General features: G+C 30.9%; 1 protein-coding gene across 1 annotated transcript in view; it reads left to right on the forward strand.

The window, feature by feature from the left end:
* Positions 1–10,349: 10,349 nt before the first annotated feature.
* Positions 10,350–21,854, forward strand: part of LOC136974105 (peptidyl-glycine alpha-amidating monooxygenase B-like) — a 42,153-nt gene continuing 30,648 nt past the window's right edge. The window contains exon 1 of the mRNA XM_067268899.1: positions 10,350–10,548. The gene's annotated coding sequence lies outside the window, so the exon portion shown is untranslated. The remainder of the gene's footprint in view (positions 10,549–21,854) is intronic.

The following is a 21,854-nucleotide window of genomic DNA, read 5'->3' on the forward strand; positions in this document are numbered from 1 at the left end:
AGGAATATCAAATACAGATTTTCTTAGATTTTTAAATATAAATAATACATTTTTAATATCTATAAATACATAAAATGATTTAGTTAATATTTCATACCGTTTCAATATATTATTTCTTAAATTCAAATGGGATTTAATTTAAAAATTTATCTAAATACTTATTATCCCTTTTCAACATTATAAGAAATATTTTATAGTTTTGTAAATAATTGACAAACACTTGCAAATAATATTAAGTAATATTTTACAAACAAAATGTCCGGAAAGGGCAAAAGATAGGCTTCAATATATGATGCCGTTCAGACTATTTATTATTTTCTCTCCTAACTTTTTATATTTTAATGACTTATAAAATTCTTCCAAATCAAAATTTTAATGTTCTGTTTTCAAATTTAAATTTCTTATAAAATTTCGAATATTCTAATGCCAAACATTATACTGCACATCACATTTAATAAAGGTAGAAACGTTATAAAATGTTGCTACTATAATAATATTATTGCATCACTTTCCAAACTCTTACACTAGAATATAATCGTTTTATTTTAGCACTAAATTCTTCACCCATTTAAAATAAATATCAAATGCACAGTACAAATGTTAAAAAGTATTTATTTTACTGTCTGTTTAAAGCTTTTTCTCAGATAATTGCGATAAATAAAATGAAGTTTTACAACTATAAAATTTATTACTTAAATAACAATTCCTCTTTTTTTTTATTGTTTTATGTGAAAGTTCTAAAGCAAAAGTTTCTTGATATTTACGCTATACAAATTCTAAACCATGAAATGTTCTCATATTATTTAAACTAAATCCAATTGTAAATCACTGGAAGGTACTGAAGTAAAACCAATAAGTGAGAAACCAGATTTTCGATCATGCAATCCATTTTCAACTCTAAGTAATATATTATCTGGTTTAACTTCATCAATCTTTGTTCCTTCAACAACATATTCTTTATTTCCCTGGAGTTCGCTATTATATTGGATATCTTTGATCTATAACACATCTAACAATGTTTTAAATCATTATTTAGTGTATACCATGATTTTTGTTATCAGCTGATATAAATCCAAAATTTGCAAGATCCTGGCTCCTACAACTTTTTTGAAGTTTGTTATCATTTCAAAATAAAAAACGTCCATTTATTACTTTAAAAGCTGTTTTAATATTTGAAATTCATTTTTAATCTATTCATTTTTGATATTTTTTCCTTGATTATGCACGAAAACACACCAAAATACATAAATGTTCTATTAGAATCTATCAAGTCGGACACTATTCAAAGCTTTAAACATAAACAATTCTAAATTGAAAACAATATTCTATAATTCTAATAGCTTCCTATCGATTAAATTCATAATTAATATAATTAAACTGGATTCTGTAAACATATAACTCTCTTCCTTAAACCTTATTCTATAATCACCTGATAAGATTTTTTGACTGCTAATTCCAAAATAGCTACTAATTGAATACAAATTTACAAAAATAATAAAATTATTCCTTATCAATATATTGATAAATTACAAAGCAAAACTTTTCTGATATGCAAATTAATGAAAAAGCTAAAATCTAGTTCCTAAAAATGAATTGTTGCACTTAGTCCCAACTACTATAACTCGTGTATTTCTTCTATATTCTTGATATTGATAAGCAATTCATTATGATATATCTAAATATATCTTAATTATTGCTTTTGCTGTTTCTATTCTCTCTCTTTTCCTCATTATGTAACCTAAAACCTTTGAGTATGTTCTTATGCTTCGCTATGTATCGCTTCATATCTTCAGAAAGGATTCTTAAACATAATTCTCTCTACAAAATAATAAAGTGTAAAGATGTTAAGATATATCAAAAACAAATACTAAATACATAAAATGGAAGATAATTAAAGAAAAAATCAAAGCTGAAGAAGAGTTTTGAGTTCTTCAAGATTTTTGACTTAGGTGCTTGAAGATATTAAGACAAAAATTATTGTAATAAATTTGTAAATTTGAAAAGAATAAAGAAGTTTCTTAAGAAAATTGATTATCTTGCAAGATTATTTTTGTAACAATTTCAGTGAATAAGGACATCGACAGTTACAATCATCTGACATAATGGGCAATCTCATAATGAGCAATCTCTACAATGAATATTGTTGATAACTTTCCTGGATGGCTTCCTTTTGGTGATCTTCGATTTGATGAAATTCGCCGTTTCAATTATAATAACACACCTTGTGTTTGTGAATCAAAAAAATGTTTTCTATAGCTTGATATATTTAATATTGATGTCTACAATACTTACGTTTTGTCAGTTTTTCCTTCCGAATTATCCTCTTCAAAATGTAATAATAATAATAAATATCTGTCATTATAAAACTGTTGTTTGTTCTTCACGTTAGAAAAAACTGTACCGCAATACAGAAAAACTCAGAAATGAAGCCACCTTTACAGGGGATCTGAAAGTATTAATAAAAACAGCTGATAGAATTTTAACTACCAGAATTCAAGTGCAATTTCGTCAGATATATTTAAATAAAAGTATCGGAATTTTATTCATAAAATCATGGCCACTATGCAAAAGACGATTATCCACTATTAAAAGTCCGAAAAAGTAATTTCCCTGCTTAAGGATAGATTTCAAATCTTAAGGTATGTACAGTACATGATATAATCATGAGAGCTTTATTTTCTTCTTTATAACTATATCAACGGTGGGTACATTTTTTGAAAAAATGCCGAAAAGTTAAGTTCGATTTTATTTCTATACTACCGTTTGTGAAAATTTCAGCACCTTGAAGAAATTATCCGATTACAATGAAATTTATACCACACATTACTGACATTACTGATATGATGTACATAACTGATTAAATTTTCAGAACAATACAACAATTACTACTTGATAAAATCAGTATATTTTAAAGTCTTCGCGAGCTGCAACATGAGCTGCTACGTGTCGTGACAATAAATTGAAAAGGATTTGGACGGTGTCCCGGAAACTTGCTTGCCAGACGGCTTGTATGTGTTTCCATAGTTCGTTGGTACTGACCGCTGGAGGACTACGACGGGTCAGTCGCCGAGTGACCATATAATGAGTGAACATGTCTATCTGAGACTTGTTCAATAAACGACATGTCTAGCCACGGTCAGACTAGGAAAAACGTGGCACCTTTGGCAACCTTGCGGGCATTGTCTTGCTGGAATATAGCGCCTGCAATGTTCTGAAGGAAGGATACGATTTCTGCCTCTACAACTTCCCTGATATAGAGGTCGCTGTTGAGATTGCTCTCACATCGTAGCAAACGAGATCATGAATGGTATCCAATGACACCCCATGCTATCACACTTGACGTTCGGCCATTACGACGCTCTAAAATGTATGCTGGAAGATAACATTTTCCACAATACCTTCTAATGCGTATGCAGCCATCACTGTAATCCAAGTTAAATCAAGAGTCATGTAAAAACACGACTTGTTGCCAATCAGGAAGCAATTGTCCGTATTCATGACCTCATAGTAGCCTGAGGCAACGATGGTTTAAGGTCAAGGAATCCGTCGCAAAGGGACGCATGCAATCAGTGCGCTTCGAAGCAGACAGCGTCAAACTGTGCTGGCAGACAGGTTTGGCCAATTGCAGTGCTTCACTGTTGTGCTAACACTTGCGATGACGCAGAACGGTCCGTCACTGCCATGCAGAAGAGGTCTATCATTCCACGATATCGACACATTTTTTTGGTCTTCAACCGAATGTTCGATGCACCCGGTTCTCCCCGGTCCACTGCTTCAACACATGCATCAGTTCCGTGGTATTATGCCTAGTACGAGCGACAATGTCGTAGTATGAAAATCCGCATTCACCCAGGTCAATCATGCGTCCATGTTTAAACTCTATCGTTTGTTGATATTGCGTCCTCCGTCATTGACGAGGCCATAGTTAATCCTAGAAACACTAAAGAGTGGTAATTTTTAAATAAGGCCGTAACATTGCTACTATATGTATGAGAAATGTTTATTTTGACCTTGACGCTTATTTTTGACAGATATAATTAATTTTGAAAGTATTGTGTTAAAGTTATTTGTTTCGTTCTTCTCGATTTGTTAACGAGCTGCTACATCACACTACCGCGTCATTATCATGTCAATGGTGGCTGATACATTGTGCTTTTCTGTCAACTTCAAGACAGCCTTAAAGACAGAAAAAAAATTTTAAATGTACACACCGCAGTATGGAAAGACAAGATTCAGAGAAGTGTACAATATTTTCGAAAATTTTTGGTTGCCTTTGATCAGTCCGGATATGAAAGAATCTACTGTACTGATGATGATATAATTAGGATGACTTTAGTTTCCGAATTTAATTTATTATTAAAATGTTATATATATACAAAAGAGAAATATAGTAAAAATTATATTCCAAGGAGATAATGTATAAAATATACGAAAGCGCTTGAGACATGCTATATAGTTAGTTGACCAGAATTCAAATTCGATTTTATTTATACTCAGTCTTTGTGAACCAAGTATTTTATCAACGATTTTTATTAGAATGGACAGAGATGTTCTGATAATAAATAAGAAAAAATATATAACAAGATCTAGATTCTTTAGGAAGGATTTACTTTCACATTAATTTCTATCAAATGACAGAGACAGAGATTAATGTGGAAATACCGGTAAATCCTTAATTGTTATCTTTAGAAACAAATGTAGAAAAATGATCGTTAACTATTAATGTTAAATAATAATTATTATGGCTTAAATAATCTGAAACAGTGTTCGTTATATAAAATACATATTTTGTGAGCAACACTCGGAACCATTTTAAATTATTTTCAAAGCATTAATCCGTTTATTTCGCCTTTCTTCATTAGGCTGTTACGAAAAATATAAAAAATATTTACTTTATAATATCATGATTATGGCAATTCTTTGCAGTATAATTTTTCGGCAATTTTTCGAGAAAATATGCTCACCGCTAGTATATTCGTGAGTTAGCTTTGTTTTCACGCATATCTTGAGTCAACGTCGTCGTTAAACCTATCCATTCGAAAGTCCATCTAAAAATTATCCTTCCGCAAATCCATTCCAAACATCGTGACATCCGAGGTAAACTGTCACAATCGGATAAAATTGTTGAATCCAGGTAATTTAGTCTAAACCAGGAGAAAAGTCACAAATCGATAAATTACATCTCCTTTCATCTTTCTTAATAAGCTGGGAGATCGTAAAAGATTTGTTTCATTTTAGACTCAATTTTTTCCAATTGCTTCTTAAATTCCTCCAGTTCTTTACTCTCTGCTTCAGTGAGAGTGAGATGAAGTCAATATATTTTACACTCATTGATAAAAAAGTTAAGAAGGAGGCTTTGGAATCGAATGAAACTTTATTACTGCGAATATTATGACTATGGTAATAAGTGATTACAATATCATAAAAGAACGATTTCCTGTAAGTGAAGATCTCGTAAAGATCTAGTAATGTTGTTTCCCAAACTCCATCTTGTTGAGTTCCGTGTGTATCACGATCCAATAGTTGATTCAGGTTCGATGGAAAGTATACCTCCATACTCAATTCAGAGAATATTTAGTTTATTTACAAAACAAAATACGTAGAATGTACAAGTTCGACAACATAATATATACAGGACAACAAAATGTCGTGTCTCACGTATTGGATTGGCTTCCGGGAACTATTAAACTCTGGAGAGGCCTGTCAGCTTGTGGAGTTGGCTCAACTGCACGGTCAGTCCAGTCTCCGCACTAACCCGTCCCTGAGATGTTTACCAGAGAAGAACACTCTCTCTACGCTCAGCGGGCTTCCCAAGTGCCTGAAACTACTACCGTGTACCAGTCTCTTGCCCTTCTCTCCTCCCTCTCTCGTTTGCTCCGCTATTTAAGGGTTTTTTGGACGGAAAACTTCCGACCAATCACACACCGTTCTTTCGTGAACAGCTTACACTCAGGTCCGCTGTTATCTGACGAGAGTGGAGCTTACATTAACGTCCGCCACTTGTTTACGTTTAGTAGTTTTCTTTTTATATGGAAAGCGGCCTATCGTCTGACCACAGGTGGGTCCAATTGACACAATCGGCGCTTCTTTTGTTTTTCCTCTGTTTACAAGTCAACACCTTACAAGTGGTATATTACCTGACCGCAGGTGGGTCAATTAACAAGGTCGCGCTTCTTTTGTTCCCTATCTGCTAAAAGACCAATACTTTACACTGTGAACATCGGTATAATGTAATCGAACCTATAGTGCTTCGTAGGACCTATCATGCCTGGATATATACGACGATACGGTCGACCATAGAGGCTTACACAGGCCGTATGCAAAACAGTCACCCATAAATGTTGTAACTATCGTTTTAAATCCCCAAACTCCTAGATTGTATCCTGGCATCCGAAGCTGGCATCCTATCTGGCCCTACAAATGCTTGATGGGAGACAGATTCGGAGACCAGGCAGCCCAAGGAAGTGTGACCATATGACGGATATATTCCTAAAAACTCCTAGCTGGGTCGAGCATTATCTTGTTGGAAAATGCTGTTTGCAGCCCTACCATAAACGGCAATACATATTGCGTTTTATACTACTATCAGGGGTCATACTGTCATACGAGGTGGCTACCAGGCATCAGCATACCAGTAGTGGGAGCAATGTGCCACTTCCACTAAAGGCTAGATTGAAGCGCTCGCCAGTCACGGTGAGCACCTCCACACTAACATGGTAGTCATCTGTTCCCAAAGATTCGTTGCCAGTCGTAGAGGTGTGTACTTCTCTAATGACACCACTGCAAACAAAGCCGATAATGTTGGAATGCTAATGGCGAAGTGGTCACCGTGCGTGCAAATTTGCCTCTGATAGTCGACCGCCAATAGTCGGAAAGGTTGGTTTGATTTGGTTTGTGGGATACTGGCTCCAATTTAGATGTTAGAGACAAAGAAAATCCGAAAAACTCCACGACCAGTGGTAAAGCGTAAACTCGTGACTAGCTATCAGTAGTCGATAGTTTTATCTACTCGGCCACTGATGGGCACGGTACGAGAAGAGACAAGGTTCTGTAATGAGGCATCCATCTGTCTCTGGATGGTAGAGAAAGATGTCGTTGCAGCTATCACTGCTTGTCTGGCGATTAGATGGTCTGTTTTCTGATCCTTTGTCTGATTAATCTGATTGACTCTCCTGGTAGTCTGTCTCAGGGGTGTGGGAAGCATTTTGGGATTGGTTTGGCATAGCGATTGAGAGCCCAAGGTAATTGAATCTTGAAAAGAAAAAGTTTGAAAAATTATTCTAAAATAAGGATTATTTCTTGGTAAACAAAATAAGCAAAACAGAATAATATTAAATACACAATTTATTTACTATTTTCATTAACGCATCTGGAAATATTAACAATATATTTACTTTTTAATAATCTTTCATTATATAAATACAAAATCCAAGAATTTCAACAATTTATTTTTAAATTGTATGAAATTTTTTATTTTCACTTTAAATAGATTTTATATTCTTCGTGTTATTTTATGATAAATTTACTGGTTAAAACAAATTTAATTTAGAATTTTTTAATGCACAAAGAAAATGCATTATCTTCAATGTAAAAGACTACACGCAACTACTGTAGAACTAGAGATATATAAATTATAGTTACAAATGGAAAATCGGTAATAAATTAATTCTAATGACAAATACTGATTAATTAGAAAAACTAAAGAAGAATAAAGTACTGTGTATCATCAAATACTTTTTAAAAAATGCATATTTTTATACAGAGAAACAATCGATTTCTCATAAATTTACTTTTTAAAATTCTAATTAATTTCCAGCAATCAGTTAAGAATTTCAACTATTAAAAATTTAGTTCGAATTGCTCAATTAAATTTTCCAGATAAGGAAGAAAAAAATTATGTAAATTCAGCTTTTAGTAATTTTATCATTGCGTTTAGGAACAGAATATAAAACCAATACATTTTTAATTATTGCTTCTAGCTTCTATCAGCATTTCTTTCCACGCAAATTTCTTCTCACATAGATTTTCAATGAGCTTTGAAGTACACTCATCGATCGAAAACTTGACTACGATAGGCTGTTTAATGAGAAAATAACTTTGAAATTGCTAATTCTCTACCCCGAGCAAAAACTTGTTCTTCCGGAAGAATTATTTGCTTTGTTCGTGTTATTAAAAATTTTATTGCTTTCTTTCTTATGTTAAATTGTATTATTTTATTGTAATATCGCGTTTATTTATAGTTACGACAGCAAGCTCTGTACGATATTTAAGAAATAGCTGCGCTAAGTTTTGTTGAATCTGAAATGACAAGTTAATCATGTTTCTTGGTAGATTATATAGAAATTTTATAAATACTAATATTTATCCGTTCTATGATCAAATATATATATATATATATTCTTTTGAATATTCTAATTAAATATTTGTTTAAATAATATTTGTAATTGAACACATTTTTCTATTCTTATTACTTAAAAATAAATGCTTCATCTATGCTACAGGATGTTCCAAAAGTTACTGTGCAGCAAAGTCATTTTTACTTTCCCGACTGTTATAACAAAGGGAAAGTATAGGGATCCGGCGAAAAATGACCCCCTCCCAGATTTTTAAACTATTGGACTTAGGACACCTTGAAACGTCAAGAAACGCAAAAAAATTCGGGGATAATTTCTGTATGTATGGATGTTAATGTGCGTGTATGTGTTTGTGTGGCACGATTTTGTTCACCCTCTTTGAAGCTTAATAACTTTTGTGCTTTTTATCGAAAATTTCTGAAACGTTGCAGAGAAATTTGTTAATTAGGGGATTGATGCTATTACATTTTGGTGGTTAAAGGTCGAAGGAGTGGGGAGATAATGGGAGTCGTGTGTATCTCCAGTAGGGTCGGACTTAATGACGATTTTACTCGTTATTACTATTAACAATTTTTTTTTTTTATAAAACTCATCTCCACCCTAAAAATTAAACTCTGTCATTCCATAATAGTTAAAAATATAAAAATTTTAAAAATAAAATATGATAACAGATGGCGCCACCAAAATTTTAAATGTTGCCGGGAAAATTGAGTAACTCGTTACTGGTTTTTTTTTTTTTTTTAACGGGCCTAGGTAGACCAGGTCTCTTCTCTTAATGAAAAAGTTAATAAAAACGCTACATACAGGAAAAATAATTTAAATGTGAAGTTAACTACTGACTCAGTAATTTATATATTTGTTATGATACATTATATTATGTAAGTTATAAAAGAGAAATTTTATTAAAACGTGTAGCGATTTATTTTAAATTTTAACTTGAGCCTCTACGTCAGATCATTTTACTGGGTACACTGAAAGAAAAGGTTTACGAACACGATCTACATAGTGTTGATGAACTGAAGATAATAACTACCACTTATATTCGATAGATCTCTCTGGCCACAATTCATACGTTTTTTAAGGTCGCGGGGTGGGGAGATAGAAGGGGCTTTTTTTTTAACTCTTAAAAATAAATTAAATAATATAAAATCTCATTACAGCCGGAAAAGTTACGCAACTCATTGCTGGATTTTTTAATACTAGATCTAGTCTTTTATTTTTGAATTTATTTTATTTTTCGATTTGGTTTAAAGTTTGACTTAATGTTAATTGCTTTTCTTGTGTAAGTGAAAATTATTAATTAATTTAAGTAACTATTGTTGTAACCTGCTGCTATTTTAAAGGAAAATAATACTGTTTTATTTAATTCACAAAACCTAATTCTTTTTGTCTATATTTTAAGTGGCAAGTAATATGACGATAGAATGTTTACACTCACAACTTTAATTTACATTTAAAAGTGGAATGATAATTGCCTTTAGAAACCTTTCCAAAGTCCCGTTATTTCGAAGTTATAATAATGTAAACTAAATATGGGCAATTATAGATACATTTTGATTAACAGAAAATTTCATTTTAAATGAAAAAACCCGGTGTTGAGCCCACCAGTGGCCAAGAGGTTTTGTTCCCCGAACACTGGGAGTTCGGTCGTGGGTTCGCGCGTGGTTTTCCGGGTTTTCTCCACGTCGGTAACGCCCGAATAGGGGCCAGTTACCTTTAAAAAGACCACCCGGAAAGCATTCCCCCTAGGCAGATCGCCCAAGTGTTGCGTTGCCTTAACTAAAACACACGAACCCCGAAGTAAGGTTTCGTTCTGTCCAGTGTTCACAAGACAGAATGAAACCTTACTTTATTGACGGTATAACAATAAATTTCCAAATATTAATTTATAAACTTATTATTAAGCGAAATTTGTATATTATTTTTAAAATTTGCACTGTAGTTGTGTTGACGTTGGGCTTTAGCTACTTGTCCATAGATTTCATGTGAAAAAGCGCCACCTGGATATTACGAAAGCAACACCATGTCAAAACAAGCCTTATGGTGATTTATCGCAATATAATTTGACGTTTTTAAATTATAAAAGTTATTTCTGTTATTTAAGATCGTGAAGAAACAAAAGATTGCGTTCAAATTTGACATATTTTCCATTAAATATGATTTCGATCTTCTAAACGGCGTATTTCTCTTCCAGGTAAGTTAAAAACGTTTACTGAATTGATGATAAATCTATTTTATGTAATTATATTAAGAATTGAAAAGAAAATAATAATGAAATCTGTTCTTGATCTGTAACAGATTTAATTACTGTTATCTAAACTTTATAAATTTATCAAATGTGTGTTTTTAGATTATATAAAGGTAACTTTGAAAAACATATGCTTGATATTAAAAGTCACATTAAGATAGTTTGTGTATGTGTGTACACAAAAGCAAATTACCCCTACAGGTAACCTCTGTCTTGCATTTTTTCATATTAAAGTGTACAGCATAAACCTGTAATAAATTTAAATCAGAATTTATCTTTATTAAAAGAAAAATTAGCATAATTCTTCTAGAAACTCACACAAATATATTTTGCTTCTTTTTTTTTCTAGAATTAAGTAAAAATCATAAGTAAATGTGAGATTAAAAATATTTTAAATAATAATAATGTTTAGCTGCTTTATCTTTTAGTTATTCAAGTACTGTACATAATAAAGAGTATTTGTATTATTTATAACTATGTGATATTTTTTATTGCATTGAATTTAAGATGGATTTCACTTTTTTTTTTTTTTTTTTTTAAATGAAATTAAAAATATAGTTTAAAAGAAATATATGATTATTTTTCTGTGTGCTACTGTACTAGTAGAATAATAATAATAATAATAAATTGAATACATGCCACATTGTTAGGAAATTCCTGAATACAGATACTGACACACTTATTTAATTTTAGTTTTGGATGCTATGCCTTGACTCTGATCCGGCTTAATACACAGCCACTGGTGTCAACCGAGTATAACTCACTAAACCCAACATAATAATAAAAACAACAATACCACAGACCCATACAATACAGACCAATTACATGTCTTCCAACACTACAAATTATTGACATCCTGTATCGCAAACAAAGTATACAGACATGTTGAAGAACACGACATTTTTATGGAACAACAAAAAGTTGCCTTAGAAATCACAGGGGATGCAAAGAACACTTACTCATAGATTCGGTTATTCTACGGCAAGCACACAAACAACACAGAAACACACACATGACATATATAGACTACAGAAAAGCATTTGACAGCGTTCCACACAGTTGGCTGCTACATATTCTACACATGTGCAAAATACATCCATCATTCATTGCATTCTTTCAAAACACTATGCAGCACTGGAGAACAACACTGCATCTCAGGGTTAGTAACACTTCCATACGAACAAACCAAATAGTCATTAGGCAAGGAATTTTTCAAGGAGATTCCTCGAGTCCTCTCTGGTTCTGCTTAGCCCTGAACCCATTATCCAACATGTTAAACAACATACAATATGGTTACAATATCAGACATGAAAAAACAACACAGTTTACACTGTCACATCTCATTTACATGGATGACATAAAACTTTATGCATCCACACAAAAACAACTTCATCAACTCCTACAAATCACACATTCATACACCAAGGACATACAAATGGAGTTTGGCCTAGACAAATGCAAAACACTTCACATAGAAAAAGGAATCCTGAAGAAAGAAGATTTTGCACTTGGAAATGGGAACACTATTGAATCCATGGAAGAGGGCAAGTTCTACAAGTATTTAGGATTCCAACAGGCCAAACTAACAGAACATGCACAAATAAAGCAAAGATTAATTAAAGAATACCAAAGTAGGTTAAATGCTATTCTCAGAACAGAGTTAAATGCAAAACACACAGTTAAAGCAATAAACACGTGTGTCGTCCTAGTACTCACATATTCTTTTGGAGTTATACATTGGACTCACACAGATCTTGAGCAACTCCAAACAAAAACAAGAACAACACTTACTAAGCATAAACAACATCATCTTAAATCTGCCATAGAAAGACTAACCCTTCCAGGTAAAGATTGTGGACGTGGCCTGATTGACATAGTTAACCTTCACTACAAACAAATACAAACATTGCAAGAGTTTTTCTACAAAAAGCAAGAAACATCACAGTTACATAAAGCAGTAACTCTAGCAGACTCAAATAACATACCATTAAACTTTCATTCACATCATATGGACACAACACAACATATAAAAAGCATGACATCATTAAGCAATCGTGGGCTCAAAAGGCACTCCATGGCAGACATTCATACGACCTGGCCCAGGATTTTGTTGACAAACATCTGGTTAGCTCAGGGATGTCTCTTTGGGGAGACGGAAGGATTCATGACTGCCATACAGGATCAGGTCATAAATACTAAAAACTACAGAAAACACATACTCAGAGATACAACACTCACAAATGTCACATCATGCCAGAAACTATACAACACATCACTTCTAGTTGCAAGCTCTTGGCACAGACAGATTATTTACATAGACATAATCAAGTAGCAAATATAATACATCAAGAGCTTGCAAAGAAACACAAATTAGTAGACATCCATGAACCATACTACAAATACATTCCACAGACAGTATTAGAAAACAACATGCACAAAATGTACTACGACAGAGCCATAATCACAGATAAAACAATTTACCACAACAGACCAGACATCACACTCATTGACAAACACAATAAAATCATATACATTATAGACATATCCATTCCAAACACTCACAATTTACAAAACACAAGCACTGAAAAAGTCAGGAAGTACACAGAACTTGCCCAGGAAATAAGGCATCTGTGGAGGATGGATAGGGTGCTTATTGTACCTGTCGTTCTCTCCTCTACAGGTGTCATACCACACACACTACACAAAAGCCTGGGCGAAGGCCACTATATTCAATATATGTCATATTGTGAGGAAATTTCTGAATACAGACACACACTGATACACTTCTTTAATTTTTGTTTTGGTTACTATGCCTTGACTTGGTCTGGCATAGTACACAGCCACTGGTGTTAACCTAGTATATCTCACATAACCCAACATATATAATAATAATAATAATAATAATAATAATAATCAAATTTCTGTTTAAAAAATTATCTTTTTTGGGAGTAAGCACAAAATTGCTATGTAGAACTTATCACATGGGAACACTATTTACAGTCACATTTAAATATTGTTTTGGGTAATCTTATTTTTTCTGAGTTTTAACTGTATGTAAGATATAAATAATTGTTAATTTACAATATTGAATTTACAGAAGCAATCACAAAATCTTTGTATCTTCTTTTAACGCACTCGGGAAATAACTGTCTTTACGGCGGAGTTGACCTTCTTTTGTAGGCTACTCTTCCGCCTCAATATGTAAAACACGGTTAAAAATATCCCCAAGGCTTTCGGCACAATCATTAAATTTAATTTACAAAAAATATAATTATAATTAAAATTACAATTAAAACATGCCAGGACAAAATTCATACTTTACAATATTGAATTTACAGAAGCAATCACAAAATCTTTGTATCTTCTTTTAACGTTAAAGACAGTTATTTCCCGAGTGCGAAAAGGACGTTAAAAGAAGATACAAAGATTTTGTGATTGCTTCTGTAAATTCAATATTGTAAAGTATGAATTTTGTCCTGGCATGTTTTAATTGTAATTTTAATTATAATTATATTTTTTGTAAATTAAATTTAATGATTGTGCCGAAAGCCTTGGGGATATTTTTAACCGTGTTTTACATATTGAGGCGGAAGAGTAGCCTACAAAAGAAGGTCGACTCCGCCGTAAAGACAGTTATTTCCCGAGTGCGAAAAGGACGTTAAAAGAAGATACAAAGATTTTGTGATTGCTTCTGTAAATTCAATATTGTAAAGTATGAATTTTGTCCTGGCATGTTTTAATTGTAATTTTAATTATAATTATATTTTTTGTAAATTAAATTTAATGATTGTGCCGAAAGCCTTGGGGATATTTTTAACCGTGTTTTACATATTGAGGCGGAAGAGTAGCCTACAAAAGAAGGTCGACTCCGCCGTAAAGACAGTTATTTCCCGAGTGCGAAAAGGACGTTAAAAGAAGATACAAAGATTTTGTGATTGCTTCTGTAAATTCAATATTGTAAAGTATGAATTTTGTCCTGGCATGTTTTAATTGTAATTTTAATTATAATTATATTTTTTGTAAATAATTGTTAATTTTACTGTAATTTATTCTTCAGTTTTAACAATTTGTGCAATGAGGACTGAAGAGGAGCAAATAGCCCAAAATGCATATCTGTTCCATTGTACAAAATAAGGTCTATTTTATTCATCAGATAGTGTTCTTATATGATAATTTCTACATAGCAATTTTGTGCTTACTTTCAAAGAACAAGAAGCAATCAAGTATTAAAAAATTATGCTTTTATAAAAATAAGTTGTCAAGCTAGTTTACTGTTATTTCTCCTTACAACTGACTTGGTTGCTCAGAAGTACTTGAGGTGACAAGACAGTTATTGAGCTCCAATAAAACAGATTTTTTAGCTTACAATGCTTTTTAATTATGTAATTATTGGTCTATTAAAGAGGAAAAAACATTAATAAATTCTTTATTTTTAATACTTTATTAAAGATTAAATTATAGTTAATAGAAAATATAAAATAAATAGGAAATAGTGTAAAATTGTCATTACAAATAGATTCTTGTAAAGTGACAAAGAATACTCTGTATTTAAGAAGTGCATTAAATTAAGACACATCCCAAATTTAAGTTCAGAAATGTGGAATAAAATGGTTTTTAAATTTGAAACAATATAGTATATAACAAAGTAATGTATATATGTAATATAGTGTAGTATATAACAATGTAATGTATAAATGTAATAAGTTCTTGATGAATTTCCATTAATAAATAAATAAAGATAAGATTAAAGAACTGAAATTTCAAATTAGTATATAACATTATTATTAAATTTAGCTAAATAGTGTTGAGATGTTATATGGTTATTATAATTTATTAAAAATTACAATATTAAAATATTTTTGAAGTGTTTTGTTGCAAATTTTTTTTATCAAAATCAATTTCAAAACATAAACAAAGATATTTAATAGAGCAACATGATACTGAAATGCAATTTTGTGACATTTAATTGATATTTACTGGCAATTTATTTTTATTTTTGATATAAAATGATACTGTTTTTCACACTACATCCACAAAAAATTTATTTGAAGTAATTTCCAAATAGAATAATAACAAAGAAATTTAATATTTGATTTTTCACATTTTAAGTTTTTATTATTTATATAAAGATGAAATAACTTCACTAACAAATTTACTTTCCAGTATGAACTAAAATTCTATCAAGTCACATTCATCATTTAGTTTGATTGACATGTTTATTTTGTTTTATCAGGTTTAAAGCATTAATTTAATACAGAAAAAAAAAAAAAAAAAATCTGATATGATGAGATGCATAAATATTTTGTAGAACAAAAGATGATTATTAAATTTCCTTATAAACTTCTAAAAACACCAGGTTGTAAACAAATCTTCAACACAAACCTAATAACCGGTGCAAATCTAATTAATTTTCTACGGCGAACATTTTCAGACTCCACTGTGGGTCCATTCTCAAGCCTAAATTCTCTTCCAATTGGTGTTCGACAAATCGAATACTCCGAATCGTGTGCCATTCAAAATTTAGAATTTAGGCTTGAGAAAGGACCCAGAGTGGAGTCCGAAAACATTCGCTGTAGAAAATTAATTAGACTTGCCCCAGTTATTAGGTTTGTGTTGAAGATTTGTTTAAATTTCCTTACCTTACAGTTTATTAAAATAACAATTTTACTACCAGTATACATTTTTTATAATGTTTTTGATGTTGGATGACTTGTTAAATTTTTTTTTTGTTAAATTATATATATTATTAAAATATTTATTGTTTATATTTAATTAATAAATAATATTTATTGTTTACCTAATGATTTTTTGATTACTTAGAAAATCTCTAGATTAAATATAATCATACTTATTTTTATCCACTTTAGTTTGGATAAAAATAGATTTAAATAGGTTATATGAAATTTAAATTTCTTTTAACTATATAAATAAAGTGAAATAATTCTATTAGAATGGTTTTTTTTTTTAATTCAAAGTTTGCTATAAGTGTCAAGTTTCTGCTCTTTATTTATAGTTTATAATATTGTTCATGGAATGTACTGAAGTTTTTTAAATTATAAGAGCAAATGATCAATGATGTAAAATTTATCAATTTAAAAAAAATAAAAAAGAAACAGCTGGCATTTCTAATAAAATATAGTTTAATCATTTATTATTAATGTTTCTAATTGCATATTTTTATTTTACTGATTTAAATTTACAGTTTAATATTACTTGCAACAAATATATAAATTTGTAATACTTAAAAAATAATATTCAAACAGTTAAAATGTATGACTTATATGACAGCAAATAAAATAATGCCATTTAAAAATTTAGCTGTTATATACACTATTGAAAGAAAAGTGAAATTAGTTACATCCTAAATTTTTGTTATTCAGTTAAATATATATTTTGGGATGCATTTGAATTCATGTTTTTGTACTTAAAAACTTATTGTATATTAATGAATAAGATAAAATGAGGTCAATGTTCTCATGCTATTATTAGAGAATGTTAACCTTTAGTGTTATAACTTTTGAATAAACCTTATTTATAAATGACATCAGATAAGGAAATTGTAAACTTACTGTTGCATGAAATATGTATTTAATTATATTTATAAAATAGTTAATGAGTTGGATTTTTTATACAGTTCTTTTGAAAAAAGTATATCAAAAACCAATTATTACATAATATATGGTATTTACATTAATGTCAAGATTTATTATAACAAATTAGTGAATTCACTGATATAGCATATATTATGATGAAAATAAATAGAGTGGACTGTTTTGTTACAGTATATTACAATAATACAGTCTCAAATGTTTATAGGCCTGCAGGCAGAACACAGTTTGAAAATAAAAAATCTTAATGCTTAAATTAGTCTACCATAACCAAATGATCAATCAGTATTGCAGTCATTCATGTTTGAAGTTACATGCCATTTAAAAAACTGAAGCAATAACTATAAATAAATTACTTTCTGACATTTCATATGATACTGCAAAATATTGTTTTTATCTGCAAACAGATTTGCAAAGTCAGATTAAGTGAACAAACAAAACCATAAACAGGCTTCACTTTAAGGCTTTGTTTTACAGTGCTTTGCTATGGCATTATTCATTTATACTTATATTTATTATTGCCAGAACTTGTCTTGCTCTCAAGGTATTTTTGGAATTTTTACTAATAAAATAATAATGAAATCTTATCTTGATGTGGCCTAAATTTTTGTTAATTTTCAGACTTATCACAACTTGTAGGTTAATTGATGAAAACTGAGTCAGAGATCAGATCCAAAAAAGTCCAAAATGCATTTGCAATGTCAATAAAAGCATAATAATTTTTGGATCTGATCTCTGACTCAGTTTTCATCACTTGACCTGCAAGGTGTGATAAATCTGAAAATTAGCCAAATTTAGGCTGCATCAAGATACACTCAAACCTGTTTTTGTGCGATTTTTCTATTTGTGCGATTTTGTTTTGTGTGATTTTTTTTGTGCAGTATATGAATTTCAATCAAATTGATATACCACAAAAAAAATTGCACAAATAAAAAATCACACAAAAAAAGACCGCACAAAAACAGGTTTGAGTGTATACAGACAAGAAGTAAAAATACTTAATAATGAAATTTTTGAGCACGTTATTCTTTATAATAATTCTTTTTTTACTGCACATAAGTATACAATATGCCTGAGGATATAACATTCGAATAGTAAAACAAGTTGAGTTTAATGTATTAGAATTTGTTAACTGTAATTGAATAATAATAATTTAATGGGCATTGAGTACTTTACATTCAAGTTATGGTCATGTCTTCAGCTTTAATTCATTTCCACATAAGGCTAAAGGAGAACATGCAGAAGCATAGAAAACTGCTATTAAACCATAGAAAAATAAATTTGTTTTAAGAATATATTCATACAACTACTCTGAAGAAGAGATAGGATAGGATATGTTCCTAAACTCAATGTTTTTAAAGTGCTTTAGCTACATTTTCAAAACTCTCGTTACTTATAAATCATTTTAAACTGGTTTCTATGTCGTGTTCATCAAGCTTTTACTTACGTACTTCATCGAAACTGTTGCGATTGATGTATGAATGATGTAGACCAATGTTCCCTCTAAGATGCACGGCTGCACGCACTGCTCAAATTGTTGCCTCACATGAGAATTTATGTGCCATGCAGGCGAGCATGCACACTGATTTCAATTGTTTACTTATTTCTCACTCTGTTTGCAACATGATTATTGCTATGTATATTTTGATTAAATACATTAAATCATTGACAAAAGATAATATTTTTTATAGAAGTATGTTTTAAAATGAATTTTAAGCTCTACTTTATGATTAATTATTTTAATTTTTATAGGAAAAAATAAGATTATATATATATATATGCTCAGAAAAATTTTTGCTCAGAATCTGCTCAGCAAAAATTTTTTTTGCTCAGAGAAGTATATGTTCCCCTCATCTACAATAAAAATTAGAGGGAACATTGATGTAGACCAATCATCAATGATTTAAATTGGTAGCTTATATTATTGACAGAATTTTATTATGTTAGATATAATATGGTATTATGACAGTATGATATGATGCATAATGATATAATTGTTTTTCTACTTAAATGTTAAAGATAATTTTAATTTGTCAAGTATATGTGAAGTATTATTTTATTGGAATACTGTCATCAGTCAGTGGAATCTCAATGAAATGTTTCTAAGCATTACAAACAAAGTTATTTTCTGTTTAAGGCAGTTTAAAAAACGCATTGAGTTTAGGAATGCACACACAATACTCCAGAGCAGGGCTCCCCTGCAAGCAGACATGCAACACATGTAGGTGCTATCATCAATGGGGTGCCAAAAGACATTCCTAATTAAGTGTCTGATTTGGATTATGAAATGACAAAATATTGAACAAAACATTATGTTGAAATAGTAAAATTGCTAGCTTCAACAATCCAAGTGTTGATGCTTGCATTATATATTTATGTGGATTTTTAGAATTGTACAATCAAGCCTGTGCAAAGTGGCTCTGGTGTTAAGTTTCTTGTTCAGTGAGGAATAAACTTTTATAGACTAATATATAACAATGTCACCAAAGGTTCATGCAATCCAAACTCAATTCAAAAGAGTTATTGTGATGATCAAAAAATAAGAATTCACAGTATATTTGCACTAATTTGTGTGGAATACAAAAAATAGGACTCAGGCTCAAGATTCCTAGTGGAAGCATTGGTCTGGAGACCTGTAAGAAAGAACATAGAACATATTTTTAATAAATATGTTATATATTTAATTTTTCCTTTGTCTGAATGTAGATGAAAGGGGTCCTTTACCCTCTGATCCTGGTTGCACAACTCCATTCCTATATTCAGACTTATCTAGCTTCACTGAGTGAAGGTCAGGACAAAGCTGCTAGTTATGTCACCAACAGACTGTGGCTAGGTCACATGTTCAGTAGAGTGTAGTTAGTGGTCACACATCTAGAATAATCTCAGGGTTTACAGAGCTTTAGAGGTGGTTAACCTAGCTGCATGTATATCATCACAATTTTTCTGTTATGCAATGCTTACATAATAATAATTTGATTTATGTGATGGCAACTGTTAATTGTTAATGTGAATTATTTGATGATGATTTCTATTTTGAAAAATAAGAATAGAAAATAGCTTAATCATTTATAACAAACATTTTAGAAAGATCAATAACTATAGTCATTACTATATCTCTCCTTTCTGACCAATTATTTCTAAAATGCAAAGGAGACATTCTGCATTTTGAAAATTGGTGAATTTCTAATTTTTCTAATTCTTTTCTGATGATGCAGATTCTGAATCTACAGAATCTGCATCATCTTCATTGGTTTGCAGACATTGTATGTAACTTTCCATCATAACTCTGCTGTTTGTTTACTGTCTTCACTACTAGCCAAGTATGCAGTTTTCCGAGTTTGATTAATCTATGCTTTTCTATCTTTCTCTCTACTAATCAAGAAGTAATTTTGAATGTAATACATGTTTTATTACATGGCATTTTCTTATCTTTCAAATGTAGTTTTATCTAGACAAGTTAAGATATTTGAGCTGCAATTTGAAAAAATTGAAGATATATAAACTCCCACTGTCATTCATCTGCTTGTCTGTCTTCCCTTAATTTCAAGAACGGCATTAGATAGGTGAAAGCTGAGATCAGATGTGGAAAGCTTAGGGGCAGGAGCCCCAATCAACTATATATGAACTTCTGGTTTGCACTGGAAGCCATATTATTTCAATTCAAGTCTTGATTTAAGATGTCATAAATGCTCTATTCCAACGACTCCCTCTTATATTCACTGTTGCTTTCTTGTTTGAGAATCCAGCAATAATCCTCAGCATGGCTGGGTCCCATCATTCCTGGTAACAAGAATTCCATTTCAAAAATGTCTTGATGGAACTGTTTCCTCTGTTCATCACTCACATCACCCAAATCTGTGGAACTATGTCAAGATGAGAATGCAGATGAATCTTTAAGGATAAAGGCAGTACTTTTCTTTGTAACACCTCAGTAGCTTTGGCACTAGACATTGATAGTTTTTTTCTGTTTTCCAGAAATCCACTCACCATTGTTTTCAATAAATGCTAAGCAGATTTGAGCTTTGACTCAAAGATTTTGTCTTTAAGGAGTTATTTCAGATACTATAAAAATTTCTTCCTTTAATTTTGCTGTTGTCAGATTTGAGAAAATTCCTTGAAGGTGAAGGAACTCACTTCCATCTTTTTCTAAGGCTTTCACAAAGTTTTTCATTAATCCAAGTTTAATGCGAAAGGAGGAGAAGAATCTTCTTTGGGTGTTCTAGTGGCACATATTTCACATTTCTTTCTCCAGGTATATATTCTTCCCTCTTTCTTCAATCTTCAACAACATAATGTTTGTTTCTTGACTGTTCTACAGATACAAAAGCAGAAATTTTTTGTAAATACTTGTTGTAATTTCATAAGCAATATAATAACCTTAAAATCAGCACATATTATCCATCAATAACTGCACTATTTTTCAAATAATATGAAAGTTTTCCCAAAGCAAATTTTTACAATTAAAATAATTATATATAGTAAAAACCTTATTAAGGTGAAGTTTAAGGGGTAAAAAATTCCCAATTTGAAGTAAAGTTTTTAATTAACAAGTTTAATACCAGATTTTCTCAAATTTTTCTGTGGCTGTAAATTTTCCTTTATAAAGCTATTTCTCAAAAACCTGTTCACAAAATGATTACAAAA

The sequence above is a fragment of the Centruroides vittatus genome, unplaced genomic scaffold (assembly GCF_030686945.1).
Source record: "Centruroides vittatus isolate TY-2023 unplaced genomic scaffold, ASM3068694v2 contig_341, whole genome shotgun sequence".
NCBI classification, from domain to species: Eukaryota; Metazoa; Arthropoda; class Arachnida; order Scorpiones; family Buthidae; genus Centruroides; species Centruroides vittatus.